The sequence below is a fragment of the Saimiri boliviensis genome, chromosome 12, assembly GCF_048565385.1.
Source record: "Saimiri boliviensis isolate mSaiBol1 chromosome 12, mSaiBol1.pri, whole genome shotgun sequence".
NCBI classification, from domain to species: domain Eukaryota; kingdom Metazoa; phylum Chordata; class Mammalia; order Primates; family Cebidae; genus Saimiri; species Saimiri boliviensis.
In genome coordinates this window covers 34,016,556-34,031,887 of record NC_133460.1, presented here as the reverse complement: position 1 = coordinate 34,031,887, position 15,332 = coordinate 34,016,556, and the positions used below count along the sequence as shown (strand labels likewise).

General features: G+C 43.4%; 1 protein-coding gene across 2 annotated transcripts in view; it reads left to right on the top strand.

Moving 5' to 3' along the window:
* The window catches only part of SNX29 (sorting nexin 29), a 596,746-nt gene that overhangs the window by 307,118 nt on the left and 274,296 nt on the right, over positions 1-15,332 (top strand). The gene's annotated exons all lie outside the window — the stretch shown is intronic.

Sequence of the window (15,332 nt, the reverse complement as noted above, 5' to 3'; positions counted from 1 at the left end):
GGGAGAGAATGTCACCTGCCCCTTTGTGCTGTTAAATGTGAAAATGTGGATGAGGTGAATTATTTTCCGGAAAAACATGCATTATCAGAATTAATTGACGATGAGGCAGACTGGTCGAAGGGACCCCCTCACCCTCAAAAACAAAAAAAAGACCAAAACACTTGGGAATAAAGTTGTACAAGTAACTAAAGAACTGCTTCCTTAGATGACAGCAACTGTAAATGGTTTCATGGTGATTTCTAGGAAACTCTTCAAGGCAATACACAAAGAGTCCTATGCTATTTCTATTTCCTGAGAGGGTTTTTATACATCTCTCTCTTGGTTCAGGTATGCATTACCATGATATAAAAAAAGTCCTTACAAAAATAGGGAAAAAAAGAAAACTATCAAATAGAATCATTTATGTATAAGACATACAGAAATTCTGGAAAGTTATTACTCAAGTTGAATCACATATTACACGAACAGTGTACACAAAATATAGGGTTTATTTAGGATTGCAAGGATGGCTTAATATTAGGAAATTCATCTATGTAAGTCATCTCATTAGTAGTCTCAGAGAGGAAAGCCAGATATTTATCTTGGTAGGTAATGAAAACTCATTTTATAACTATATGGATAGTGATAGAAAATACTCATCATAAAAGGAATAAAGGTAATTTTTGGATATGATAAAGAGGTTTTTCAGAAACGATCAATGATTAGCATACTTGATGGGAAAGTTGAGAAGCTGTGTGTGTGATGAGGTGTGTATACAAGTTGTAATAGTGCCTTGGTGGTGTTATAAGTCATGTCTGGCTCCCTTCCTTTCTCTGCCATCATGGTGTGTGCTTTACTCCATTTCTCGCCATGTCTTCTCACAAGACTTTCAGGATTAAGCGATTCCTGGCCAAGAAACAAAAGCAAAATTGTCCCATTCCCCAGTAGATTTGAATGAAAACTGGTAATAAAATCAGGTACAACTCCAAAAGGAGACATAGGAGAAGAACCAAGCTGGGTCTGTAAGAAATTACGCATGAGATGGCACACATATTTACGCTGACTGAAGGTCACAGTCATGTTACCAAATCAAGCTGAAAAGTGTCACTGCTATCTCGAGAAGTTTGAACAGTTTCCTCTCTGGATCTGTTATGAAGGCATTAATTGGTACAACCCTCAGTGCTTCCATTATTTATGTTGGAAAAAAAAAAAAGCTTTTGTTGGCTGGGTTCAGTAATAAATATGTGATACCTTTCACTTCTAAATAAAAAAAGTTATGTATGTACGTATGTACACATGCTAAGTATGCAAATACACTTTTTGGTTCTTTCTAAATCTTCTACAGTGAGTTTTATTTTTATAATAGGGAAAACACTCACTCATTGCTGTAGAGTCATGCCTGAGCTTGGGTGGGTTTCAGAGGCCCAGGGCCCTAGAAGGGGACCGTCTAAGCTCATTGCTGGTTCAGGCTACCAGTGTTACTGCCTGTTGTGTCTGGTCTCTAAATCGACTCTAAAGAAGGAAGGTGGCTTTAGAAACATCTTGCATTCTAACTTAAGTGATGGAGGAGGAGATGATGGTAGTAATGTCAGGGATGTTACCGGTGGAGGTGGTGGTGGAGGAGGAGATTACGGTGAAAGGGAAGGAAGAGGTGATGGTGGTAGAAGTGATGGAGGAGGTGGTTGTGATGGAGTTGTTGCTGATGGAGGAGGAGGCGGTGGAGGAGCTGTTATTGATAGAGGAAGAGGTGATGGTGACCAAGTTGATCTCAAACTTGTGAGCTACAACAGTACTCATGCCTTGGTCTCTCAGAGTGCTGGGATCACAAGTGTATGCCATCATGCCCAGTCCATCTCATTTTAGATAATAAGGATATTTGGAACACCTTAAACATGGTGATTAATCCCAGTGCGAAGGGAGTTTCTGAGCATTTTTTATGTAGGTGTCTTTGAGTGTATGTGTAGCTCACCTGTCTGCACATATATGCGACACAGTTGTGCTTGTTGACCTGGAATCCAGTGCCCTGGACAGCGCAGAACCTAAAGCTAGTGCTGTAAAGCCATCTTTGAATAGCTGGCGAGCATCTTGAGCCAAGGGTTGGAGGTATAAAAATTGTTCCTGACACCCTGTGATTGTTAACTTTGGAAGACAAGGAGGACAGTAAAATTCTGGCAGGTGTAAGTTAATCTGGCAAGGGTACAACACTAGTCATATCACAGCCCCTGTGATACTAGCAGCAGCTGTCAGGTGCATACTGTTAGATCCAGGCACTGTGCTGGGGCTTTTATGCAGATGAACATGTGTGCTCCTCAGAAGAGTTTCTTGAGAAGGATACTCTTGCTGTCTGTAGTTCACAGATGAAACTTTGGGAAGTTTAGTAACTTTGCCAAGAGTCCTTAGCTGCTAAGAAGCAGTGCTGGGCCTGCATGTGGTGGCTCAAACCTATAATCCCAGCACTTCAGACTAGGAGTTTGAGAGTAGCCTGGCCAACATGGGGAAATTGTGTGTACCAGCTAGAATCTGTTTCCATTCACAAAAATTAGCTGGACGTGGTGGCATGCACCTGTAGTCCCAGCTACTTGGGAGGCTGAGGCAGAGAGTCAATTGAACCTGGAAGGCGGAGGTTGCAGTGAGCCAGGATCACGCCACTGCACTCCAGGCTGGGCAACAGAGTGAGACTCCATCTCAAAAAAAAAAAAAAAAAAGGGTTAGATATCTAGTAAGAGCCATGGGTTCTGTAGAGGAGGCAAACTTTATTCTGGCCCTCGATGTTAGCAGGAAGCATAGCTTGGAGAGCCTAGGGAGGTCATTGAATAATGACGCCACCTCAGTTCGTGCACATCCACTGAGCGCCTTCTCAGTATCCAGCCCTTAGCTTCTTTTCTCCTCTTTTGGTGGCTTTTCTTACCTTGGGAGCAGCAGTGTTGATGGTTGTGGGAGACGAGCCAAAGAAGTTGTGAGGTTGAAGCAGAGACATCCCTGAAGTGGCATTCACTTGCCTATGTGGAGTTTGTTTGTTTTTTTTTTTTTCTTCTTCCTTCTTTCTTGACTTGCAGTGACTTTGGTTGCAAAGTCATTGGTCTGTGAATTGCATTAGCTTTTCCTTATGCCAAGTGTGTCCTTAAGTTACATAGATGAGTGGGACACAGTGCGTGTGTTTAGGGACTTGCCGTCTTGTGGATGAGGCAGACTCACCTGTTCTGATGGTCAGGACAGAGGATTGAAGTGCAGAGGTAGGGTTATACTACCCACAGGCCTGGAGCTGTGTCTTCGATGGCAGTTCTGCAGAGGTCAGCACCTAACCACAGCTTCTTTAGATAATTCCTCCCCACTTCTTAGGGACTGTTAGTGATGATGCTCAGAATTTCTTCTGTAAACTTGCCCATGAAATTCTAACACATCAGAAGAGAAACAATTGTTCTCAGCAAGGTTTTGAAGATAAAGATATTGGACGCATCCAAGATAGATTTCTTCTGAGACTCTTGCTTCTGTACTTCTTTTAAGTACATTTCCTTTGGTTTGGACTTATCTTCAGAGGTTTTCTATTCTTTTTCAGCAGTTGCCTTCACAACAATGTGACATGTTGGTGACATTTCGACTTGCAGCCTGCGTCACTTTGTTGCTGCCTTCTGCAGCCTTTTGACTTGGAAAGCACATGTATCGCATGTCAGACTGAGTTCAGATTTGCCACTTACTGCCATATGTTCCTGGACAGACCTCTTTACCTCTCTGAGCCTCACGTTCTCTGTTAGTGAAACACAGCCAGTAATACCTGCTAGTGGTTTTGTTTTGGGAATTACACATGAAGAACCCAGAGGAGTGCCTGCAGTAGAGAGAAGGTGTCTTTCTGCTTTCTCTCCTCCCTTCTGTCCTGACGTGTTTGGAGGGCTTGCCTCTCCACCATAGCTTGCTGCCTGGGTGGAAAAGTATGTCCAAGTACTTTGCCCTGTTTTAGGTTCAGGGCCGGGCACATCACCTGAGCTAGGCCAATGGGGTCTTTAACTCTGGAGTCATGTAAGAATGCAGCAGTGCTTGGGAGGCCATTTATTCAGTAGCAGTTAACAATAAGCATTTATCCAGTAGACCAATAGCAGTGAGTTGGATAAAACTCTAGTTGTTTTCTGTGTTGAACTTGCTAGAATTGCTCTGTTTTCAGTTCCTTGTCTTTTTTTTTTTTTATTGCATTTTAGGTTTGGGGGTACATGTGAAGAACATGCAAGACTGTTGCATAGGTACACACATGGCAGTGTGGTTTGCTGTCTTCCGTCACCTCACCTGTATCTGTCATTTCTCCCCATGCTATCTCTTCCCACCTCCCCACCCCCCTGTCCCTCCCCCATTTCCCCCCAACGGACCCCAGTGTGTAGTGTTCCCCTCCCTGTGTCCATGTGTTCTCATTGTTCAACACCCGCCTATGAGTGAGAATATACGGTGTTTGATTTTCTGCTCTTGTGTCAGTTTGCTGAGAATGATGGTTTCCAGGTTCATCCATGTCCCTACAAAGGACGTGAACTCATCGTTTTTGATGGCTGCGTAATATTCCATGGTGTATATGTACCACATTTTCCCTATCCAGTCTATCATCGTTGGGCATTTGGGTTGGTTCCAGGTCTTCGCTATTGTAAACAGTGCTGCAATGAACATTCGTGTGCACGTGTCCTTATAGTAGAATGATTTATAATCCTTTGGATTATACCCAGTAATGGGATTGCTGGGTCAAATGGGATTTCTATTTTTAGGTCCTTGAGGAATCGCCACACTGTCTTCCACAATGGTTGAATTAATTTACATTCCCACCAACAGTGTAAAAGTGTTCCTATTTCTCCACATCCTCTCCAGCATCTGTTGTTTCCAGATTTTTTAATGATCGCCATTCTAACTGGTGTGAGATGGTATCTCAATGTGGTTTTGATTTGCATTTCTCTGATGACCAGTGATGATGAGCATTTTTTCATATGTTTGTTGGCCTCCTGTATGTCTTCTTTTGTAAAGTATCTGTTCATATCCTTCGCCCATTTTTGAATGGGCTTGTTTGTTTTTTTCTTGTAGATCTGCTTTAGTTCTTTGTAAATTCTGGATATCAGCCCCTTGTCAGATGGGTAGACTGCAAAAATTTTTTCCCATTCTGTTGGTTGCCGATTCACTCTACTGACTGTTTCTTTTGCCGTGCAGAAGCTGTGGAGTTTGATTAGGTCCCATTTGTCTATTTTGGCTTTTGTTGCCATTGCTTTTGGCGTTTTGGTCATGAATTCCTTGCCTACACCTATGTCCTGAATGGTTTTGCCTAGATTTTCTTCTAGGGTTTTTATGGTGTTAGGTCTGATGTTTAAGTCTTTAATCCATCTGGAGTTAATTTTGGTGTAAGGTGTCAGGAAGGGGTCCTGTTTCTGCTTTCTGCACATGGCTAGCCAGTTTTCCCAACACCATTTATTAAACAGGGAGTCCTTTCCCCATTGCTTGTTTTTGTCAGGTTTGTCGAAGATCAGATGGTTGTGGGTATGTTGTATTTCCTCTGAGGCCTCTGTTCTGTTCCATTGGTCTATATCTCTGTTTTGGTACCAGTACCATGCTGTTTTGATTACTGTAGCCTTGTAGTATAGTTTGAAGTCTGGTAGTGTGATGCCTCCTGCTTTGTTCTTTTTGCTTAGAATTGACTTGGCTATGCGGGCTCTCTTTTGGTTCCATATGAAGTTTGAGGTGTTTTTTTCCAGTTCTGTGAAGAAGGTCATTGGTAGCTTGATGGGAATAGCGTTGAATCTGTAAATTACTTTGGGCAGTATGGCCATTTTCATGATGTTGATTCTTCCTAACCATGAACATGGAATGTTCTCATTCAGTTGTCCAAGCTGGAGTGCAGTGGCACAATCTTGTTTCACTGCAAGCTCTGCCTCCTAGGTTCAAGCATTTCTCTTGCCTCAGCCTCCCAAGTAGCTGAAATTACAGATGTCTACCACCACACTTTGCTAATTTTTTGTATTTTTAATAGACAACGGGGTTTCGCCTTGTTGGCCAGGCTGGTCTTGAACTCCTGACCTCAGGTGATCCACGTGCCTTGGCCTCCCAAAGTGATGGGATTATAGGCATGAGCCACCATGCCTGGCCCTAGTTTCTTTTCTGAGCCCGTTTTCCCCACTTTCCTCCCTATTTATAGTGACCTCTATTTGTGCTTACATTAGAATCTGTTTCTCGTGCTTACCACCGGCACCCTAACTTACATATAAAGCTTTGTATCCGTATGTGATCATTGATGTCCTTTTCCTTCGTTTCTCCTTCTACTTACTGTTTACCCGGGCCTAGCGCTCTCAGGCTGCCTTCTGGCTCTCCCAAGTCTTGCTTGCCAGCACCGTTTTCCAGCTGTTTGCTCCACTTGTGTATCTTCTACTTCAGTATTGCCAGTCCGTCCTCTGCAAACAGCACTTTACTTCCTTCCTTATGGCAGGGCTCAGCTAGCTGTTGATTGATTTTTAAAATTATAAGACACTTATCATTTACTGTTTGAGTGTAGTTAGTCCCTAAATTTTTCTCGTGGGTAAAATAAATGGTGTATTAGCAACATTTGTTCTCATTATAATGGTAGAGTTGCTATTAATGGAAAAGTAAGCTTAAACATCAAGCTGGTAAAAAATACACTCGTAATCACATGCTGTAGATAACTGTGAATGTGATCATCATTTTAATAAAGTGTGAAAATTCCTAAAGCAGCCAGGACCTTGGGAGCAGTTACACCACCAGTGCTTGCTTCATAAACTGGCACTGATGGGTTCCAACACTTTTCATGTATCCAGAAGTCATTTTTATGTAAGAGCAGCCTGTGCTTTTCAGTAAAATACTGGATTCTGTATGAGGACGCAGGGTGAAAAACTGAGCTGAGATCTACATTAAACTGATACTTAAAATGAAAGGTTTGATTTGAGTTTTGTTGTTGTTATTTTGCTTTTGTTTGTTTGTTTTTGACAGAGTCTCTCTTTGTTGCCCAGGGTGGAGTGCAGTGGCGTTATCTAGGCTCACTGCAGCCTCCACCTCCTGGGTTCAAGCAGTTCACGTGCTTCCTCCTCTGTAGTAGCTGGGATGACAGGCGTGTTTCACCATACCCAGCTAATTTTTGTATTTTCAGTAGTGACAGGGTTTTACCATATTGACTAGGCTGGTCTCAAACTCCTGACCTCAGGTGATCTGCCCACCTCCACCACCCAAAGTGTGGTGATAACATGTGTGAGCCACTATATCTGGACATTTTTTTTTTTTTAATAATCACATGAAGCTGAGAATATTCAGATCAGGCTCTTACCTCATGTAGTTTAAATACCAAGCAAAGCTGAGTGTTTAAGTGCTTCCTGTATATGAGTAGAAAAGGGTAAGAAGTTATGGTTTTAAGCAGGATAGGTGTAATTCCCACTAAAGTATGAATGACTAACAGGGCTAAACCTCGAATGAGTTTTTAAAATCTTTTTATTATGTCGAAGTTGAAACATACACAGAAATAAATTAGAATAATGAGCCTCCATGTACTCATCACCTGGCTGTACCTGTTAGTAACTCCTGACCAATCTTGCTTCATCTGTATCCCATTCCACCCCTCAAACCTCAGACCCCTTGGTATTTTGAAGAAAATCTCAGATTCTATATCATTACAGTCCTAAGTATTTCAGAATCTATCTTTAAAAGATAAGAGTTCTTTTAAAAACCACACATTACTGCAATACTATAGTTGTACTTTAAAGCCTGCTAAAGAAGGCCAGTGCTAGTCCTCGTGATTCTCAGGTTGAAGTATCAGGGTCTTTTAGGAGAAGGTCTTTTAGGAGGCCACTGGTTCACTCTTTCTCTTCCCCAACTTCCCGAGCAAGAAACTGGAGCATTTCATTTGTGCATCATGGCTAAGCTTGGAGCTGTTTTGCCTCTGTGCCCTTTGCTTGGCTGTCTCCCTGGATTTCAGTTAACAACACACACACTCATGTCAGCAGCACAGCCACACGGGCCCTGGGAAGGTGAGGGATTTGGAGATGAGGAGGTGTGATCACAGCCTGCAGTCTTTATTAGTGTATTGGTTTCCAGCCTCCAGTGTGGCCTCCTTTACAAATGGACTAGTTCCCTAACGAAGGTCTCCAAAGGAGGAAGAGGCAGGCTGTATCTCACAGGTGTTTCTGTCTGTTTTAGAAAAATACTTTTGGGCCGGATGCAGTGGCTCACACCTGTAATCTCAGCATTTTGGGAAGCTGAGGTGGGCAGATCACGATGTCGGGAGTTTGAGACCAGTCTGGCCAATTAGGTGAAACCCCTTCTTTACTAAAGATACAAAAAATTAACTGGGCATCGTGTTGGGTGCCTGTAATCCCAGCTACTCAGTGGGCTGAGGAAATTGCTTGAACCCGGAAGATGGAGGTTGCAGAGAGCTGAGAATGTGCCATTGCACTCTAGCCTGGGCAACAGGGCAAGACTGTCTCAAAAAAAAAAAAAAAAAATTTTTTTTTTATTACTGATAAAGAGTAAACAAAAAAACATAAAGAACTTCTATACTGGTAAAGAATAGACAAAAGAACATAAATGACTTCTATATACTCATCACCCTACTTCAGTAGTTACCAACTCTTGGCCAGTCTTGTTTTATCCACTTACCCTCCTGTTTCCCCAGCATTACATAGTATTTGGTAAGGAATCTGAAGGACAACATTGATTTCACCCCTAAGTAGTTAGGAATATATTGGTAGTAAAATATGAGGGCTGTCTTTTTAAAACAGAAAAAAACTCCATAGTATCATTATCACACCTAAAAGTTTGCAATTATTCCTTAGTATTGTCAACTATCTGGTGAGTGTTTAAATGTGCAGTTTACACGGATGTTTGAGTCAGGATCCCAGTGAGGTCCTACCTCATGATTGGTGATGGGTCTTTTCAGTGTCTTTCAGTCTATGCATTCTGTCACCTGTGTCTTCCTGCTTCTCCCTTTCTTTCTTACCTGTCATTCATTAGGTGAAGAACCTGGGTCATTGATACTGGAGAATTTCTCCCATCAGTGTTTTTGAGAGTCTGTTATGCGTGTGATACTCTGTGACCTGTCAGGCTTTATGTGACATGTAATGTAAAGCAGCTATAGATATTGATGTTACAGCCTGGGTGATGTAGCGACACCCTGTAATTACAAAAAAAATTTTTTTTAATTAGCTGGGCACAGCAGTGTGCCTGTGGTCCCAACTACTCAGGAGGTTGAGGTGGGAGGATTGCTTGAGCCCCGAAGGTCGAGGCTGCAGTGAGCTACTGTGGTAGGAGGTGGAACTTGACCCCAGAGGCAGAGCTCAGACACTGGACCAAATTCACTGCTAGCTAAAACAGGGCTGGAGTGGAAGCAGCTTTCCATTGGACATGCCCATGTGTGCCATGTCAATTTACTATTGTCATGGTAACAGCCTGGAGTTCCCAACCTTTTCCATGGCCATGACCCAATGACTCAAAAGCTAATATTTCCTTTCTAGAAATTTCTCAATAAACGACCCCTTATTCTACACATAATTAAAAGTAGGTATAAATGTGACTGCAAAACTGCCCTGAACTGCCACCCTCTGCCTACGGGTTGCCATGCTCTGCAGGCGCTATCCTGGAGCTGTAACTCTACTGGAGCTGTGACACCATTGCTTCAGTAAAGCTGTTTTCTTCTACCCCTAGCTTCCCCTCGAATTCTTCCCTGGGCAAAGCCAAGAACCCTCGCAGGCTAAGCCCTTCTTTGGGGCTCATCTGTCATGCGGCTAAGCCCTTCTTTGGGGCTCACTGTGATGGTGCCACCGCATTCCAGCCTAGGTGACAGAGTGAGACCCTGTCTGCAGAAAAAAAAAAAAAAAAAGATGATGAAGGTAACAGCAGTTAGTGTAAATCTAGGGGCTGTTCTATTTTTAGGCACTGTGTTAATTGCATTACATGGAGTGTGTGATTAATTGTTCTCTTCATTACAGATGTGGAAGCCAAGGTTTGTAGGGGCTAAGTCACCTATCCCAGGTCATGGGCCTAGCATGGGTGGAAGCAAGATTTGACCCCCTGACTGACCAGAGTTGGTACTCTTCCCATTGCCGTCTCTGCCCTTCTCTGTGCTTTACTAGAAACAGGAATTGGGCCTGCCTTTGCCTGCTAGCTCTGACTTTTAGTTCTAAGTGGAGCCAGGAAAATAAATGTGGTGACAAACATGCTGGCTATTAGCTTGTCAAGAAGTAGGGAATGATGGAAGAGATGAGGAGGGAGAAAGGAAACAGATTCTAGCTGGTGACAGTTTCTGATGTGAGCACTTACTGGGTAAACAGCTGCATGTGCTGGCCTGGATGGCAGGCTGGTTTTGATGCCTCTTGTACTCCTGTGTGCTGAGGTTACCCGCTGTGTAGCAGGAGGAAAAGGGTCCACTGTTGGCAGAGTCTTCTTCTCAAGGGCTCTTCTCTCTTGCCTCCTTTCCCTCGGCCTCTCAGTTAACGTGTTTGCATTTGCCTGGGGCATGTGAAGGTGCAGGTGACAGTCGTGCCTCTGTGCAGGCATGCTTGCGCCCCTAGCCTTGTAGTGTTTATCTTTGCTGATGTTTTGATTTCTGTTACAGAACCTTGAATATTTATTTCCCATTTTATGGTGAGGTCACCACTCTGTCTCATGACGGCACCAGGGTCCTGATCTTTGCCGTCTCTCTACCCCATGTTTCTGTTTCGCTTCCATTTCTGCTGAAGCCTCACTTCCGGTTGTGTCTCTGATCTGGAAGTCTGGAGTACTTGCGAATGAACAGATGAACTTCCTTTAGAGAAACACTTGGAAAATGATCCAATACTCCTTTTTGGGCGACAGATAAAAATACTTGTAATTATAGTGGCTGGTTTTCAGCTTTTCAGACCCACACTATTTTGGGCCTGTTTTATATTTGCTTTCCTCTTTGAGGCGGGAAGTGGCTTCAAGAAGCCACTGCTGGGTCCCCAGAAGGAGTCATATGGGCTTGATGGAGGCGAGTGAAAGAGATCTAGTCCTGCAAAGGTTGGGCTTAGAGTTCAGAATACATCTGGTGAAGGGACGGGGCTGTCCTGAATGCTGCGTGAGCTCAGCCTGCTGGCAGCATCAAGGGCTTGTTACTGGCAGTGTGGAGCTGGAGAAACCGGGGGTGCGGGGGGAGTGGAGAACGCTGAGACAGGGAGGAGGGACTTGTTGCATTTAATGCATGTAGATGGACAGTGACAAACTACTCCCAGCCCAGTCTGCTTGGACATTTCTGTTTCATCTTAAAACTCGCCAGTGGCTCACTTTTGCCCTTAGGTTCCTTTAAATGTAACGTGTTCACATGTTAAACCTTTTGGCTCTGCTCCTGCCTTCCTCTTCATTCATGCTTCTCATCTTGCTCTGAGCATGTTTTAGTTTCCCAAATGCACGTGTTCTCACTGCAGACCTTTACGCAGGCAGGTTTCCCACCTGGAACCCTGTTCTTTTTTTATGAACTCTCTCCTGTTCCTTTTCCCTGGCTGACTTCTGATCTTTCAGATCTCAACCTGGAAGCCTTCTCTAATCATACCACAGCACTTCTGAAGACTGGGTTCAGTTTGCCCCAGCTGTCCCGTCACATCCTTTGTGTCACCTCTCCTAACCCTGCTGGTATAGTGTCATGAATGTGCCTCACTAATGTGTGTTCTTGTCTCCTCCATTCTTTCCCCATGTTCTCTCACTCTGCTTTACATTCCACAGCAGCAGCTGCTGAGCTGTCTTGTTCGCTGTTGTGGTCCCATCTTCGCTCATGACCTCTGGTACCTGGTTGATGTTTGTATCATTTAATAGTTTTTTTTTTTTTTGGTTGCAGAGTTAAAAAAAAGAAATTTTGGCTCAAGCTGTCTGTGAAAAAGACTGTGTTATTTACCAAGGCCTGTCTTACTTTCTTTTTGTAGACACATAGGACAGATGCCTTTCCCAGTCTCCTTTGTGGGTAGCTTGGGACTGTGTCACTAGTTTTGGCCACTGGGCTGAAAGTGGAAGTGATGAGTGTTATCAGACTGAGGCATAGGAGAGTGGGCATAAGTTTTCTTGGTTCTTGCTCCCCTGCCATGGAGATTCTAGAGGCCATTTGTTCCATGATGCATAGCTAGAAAAGGACACTAACCTGGATCCCTGAGTCACTGCTTGGAGGAGAGTTGCCCTATTCTGCTGCTGGATCCACTAGACTTTTGTAAGAGCAAGAATTGACTGGTATCTATTCAGCTTGTTATTACCACTGAGTCAAGCCTATCGTGATGATCTCTAGGAAGGGAATCCCTTGGCCCAAGGGAAAGGTGGCCTTAGCTGTGGCAAATGCTCGATACGTGAGTTATGTCACCAGGCTCCTGTTTCTCTCCCTTTACAGCTTACCTCTCTCCTTTCTGGGTTGACATCATTTTTGGTAGGTATATTAGTCCATTTTCACGCTGCTGATAAAGACATTCCCAAGACTAGGAGGAAAAAGCGGCTTAATGGACTCACAGTTCCACATGGCTGGGGAGGCCTCACAATCATAGCAGAAGGCAAGAAGGAGCAAGTCACACCTTTCCTGGATGGTGGCAGGCAAAGAGAGAGAGCTTATGCAGGGGAACTCCCCATTGTTAAACCATCAGATCTCAAGGGACTTATTCACTGTCACGAGAACAGCACAAGAAAGACGTGCCCCCATGATTCAGTTACCTCCACTGGGTCCCTCCTACGTGGGAATTGTGGGAGCTCTAATTCAAGGTGAGATTTGGGTGGGGACACAGCCAAACCATATCAATAGGTTTTCTTCCTCAGGATCACAGGTGGCTGTGATCACACCTGGGCACACAAGTTATCTTCCAGGTTCACATTCATAGGAAAAAGTGAGTCTCTCTCCATTCCTGTCAAAAAAACCTTATATTTACTCTATGGAATTAGCTTAGGTTCCATTCTCTGCTTTGAGCTGATCATAGGATCTTGCTGGTGCTAAGACAGAGAAGAGCTCCACTGAGACATTGGAGAAGAGAGGTTGGTAAGAGGGGTAAATCCTCAGATGAAAACTGGGACTGTTGCTAGGGGAAGCGCATGACATGGTGGCAGAAAACCAAGGATCACTTTAGTGCTCGGTGCGTGAATGAATGGATGAGTGAGTGAAGAGTGAGTGAGAGCCAGATCAGTGGATATATTGGAGGATCAGGCTTCTCCCTTGCCTTGGGGGGCTCACAGCCTACCAGTGGAGTTACCATGATAAAACAATAATTTATCGCAGCAAGCAGTCTGAAAAGAAGAGGGAAATTGGCGCTGTCAGATCTGCTGGTGGAGGGGATGTGGTGTGGGGTATTAGAGAAGATAGTGCATAAATGTTCATTTTGAAGCTGGGCTTTGCAGGTAGAATAGGACTTTGCCAGTGATACAGTGTGGGGAAGGGCAGTCCAGATGGCAGGAACAGCAGGTGCGAAGGTTTGACCACCTGGGTGTGTCAGGTGACAACTGACTGATAGACCATAGAGTGAGACAGAGGCAAAACGCCTCCGTAGTTTCTTTTTTAGCACTGTTTGTCATTCCTTCTAGAGAGAGTCTTTTAGGTTTCAGATGCTACAATTAATGTTTCTTTTTCTGAAAATGGTAGGCTTGGAAAGTTCTCCTTTTTCCTTGTCTTTTTCTCTGTTTTGGTTCTCCCTAACACAGGTGCATGGGGATAGCTGCACCTTCCTCCCATGTTCACTGTCGGCCCTTGGACAGGAATTTTCTCCTAAGCCCCAGGCAGTCGTTTCAGACCCATTGAGGAAGACTGAGTTATGTCAGGCAAGTCATTGGTGCTGAGAGTTTGGTTTCTTAAAGGTACTCTACTAGTTAATGGTAAGGGACACTGCCAGAAGACTTTAAGCTTGAATGGCTTGTAGCAGTTTGGCTTGGAAGACATCTTGTAAAAAGCATTGCCTCCAGGTGCCCCGCCATTTTAGAAACATCCCCTGATATATAATAATGTGATTTAGGACTTCGCTTCTAACAGTGTGATGATAATTGTTTCTTTCATTCGAAGGATCTAAAACCTTCTGTCCCCTGCCCGTTCTCTTCTCCTGTGAGGCTGATAAAAGGCACAGTGGCTCTATTGTTAGTCTTGTAAGGATCAGAGGTTTTTTCCTAACTTTAAGCTCTTATGTAAGGATTCTTGCTAATGTCCAGCTGAACAACTTTCTTATGTAGAATAAATAGAAATTTTCAGCAGGGTAGTTCATTATTATTAATTCATTATCTTATTAATGAATGAATAATGAATAGATAAATTATTTAAATCCAAATTAATATAATTCACACCATTTAATAAACATGTACTATGTGTCAAACACTGGGCAGAGGCATCATACGCATTTTTAAAATTATATATATTCAAAGAGATGGGATCTTCCTATGTTGGTCAGATTGGTCTTGAACTCGTGGTCTCAAGTGATCCTCCTACCTTGGCCTCCCAAAGTGCTGGAGTTACAGGCATGAGCCACCCCATCTGGCCCTATTATATGCATCATGTAATCTCACGACAACCCTGTGAGGTAGTGGTGGTGGATACTGAGGCTCAGAAAGGTTGAGTAGAATATCTCAAGCTGCATAGCCAGGAAGTGGCAGAGCTGATATTTGGACCCAGTTCTGATAACAACAGTGACTATGATCGTGCTTTCCTGCTGTTTAGACAGTTTGCTCGTTTTCAAAGATGAGCTAGCCTGTGGTAGAGGTTAAGCGCACCGTTTCTGTATCCTGATACATTTTGTGACTGTCTTCTAGTGGGAGACTTTTCTAAAGCCTGAAAGAGACTTGAAGTTGGACTTGGAATGACTTTGGGGTCTTGTAGCTTCTCCTGATTTATTACAGTGCAACTTAACTGAATGAATTATTTAGCTCAGCTAATAATATGCTTTGATCTAATAGCTTGGTAGAAAGAACATATTGAACATTTTTATTTAATCCACTTTGGGGGCATATTTGAATGGATTAAAAAAATAAAGTACAAAGAACCCTTTTTGTCAATTAATTTTGAGCCATTCTGTTCTTTTGGAAAGCTACAGATATCTTTCTCAGTGATTGTTAAAATCCTTATCAGGCTGGCAAGCTTGCATTTATTCAGTGCTTATACGGTGCCAAGTATATTCCTGAGCACCTTATTTATCTCATGTGATGCTTATAACCAGTCTGTGCGGGTGGTATTACTCTTATCCCCCTTACACAGAGGAGAAAACTGAGGTGTGATAAGCTTACTGATGGTCAAGGTCACGTAGGTGCTCAGATTCCAGACCCAAAGCTCCCAGCCACTCTCTTTGGAAGAGAACTTTAAATACAAACACTGGAGATGATGGTTTGTCCCCACTGTTGGTCAGAATGTGAGAATCAAAATCCTGGCTCTGGGCACATGACTGGGCCCT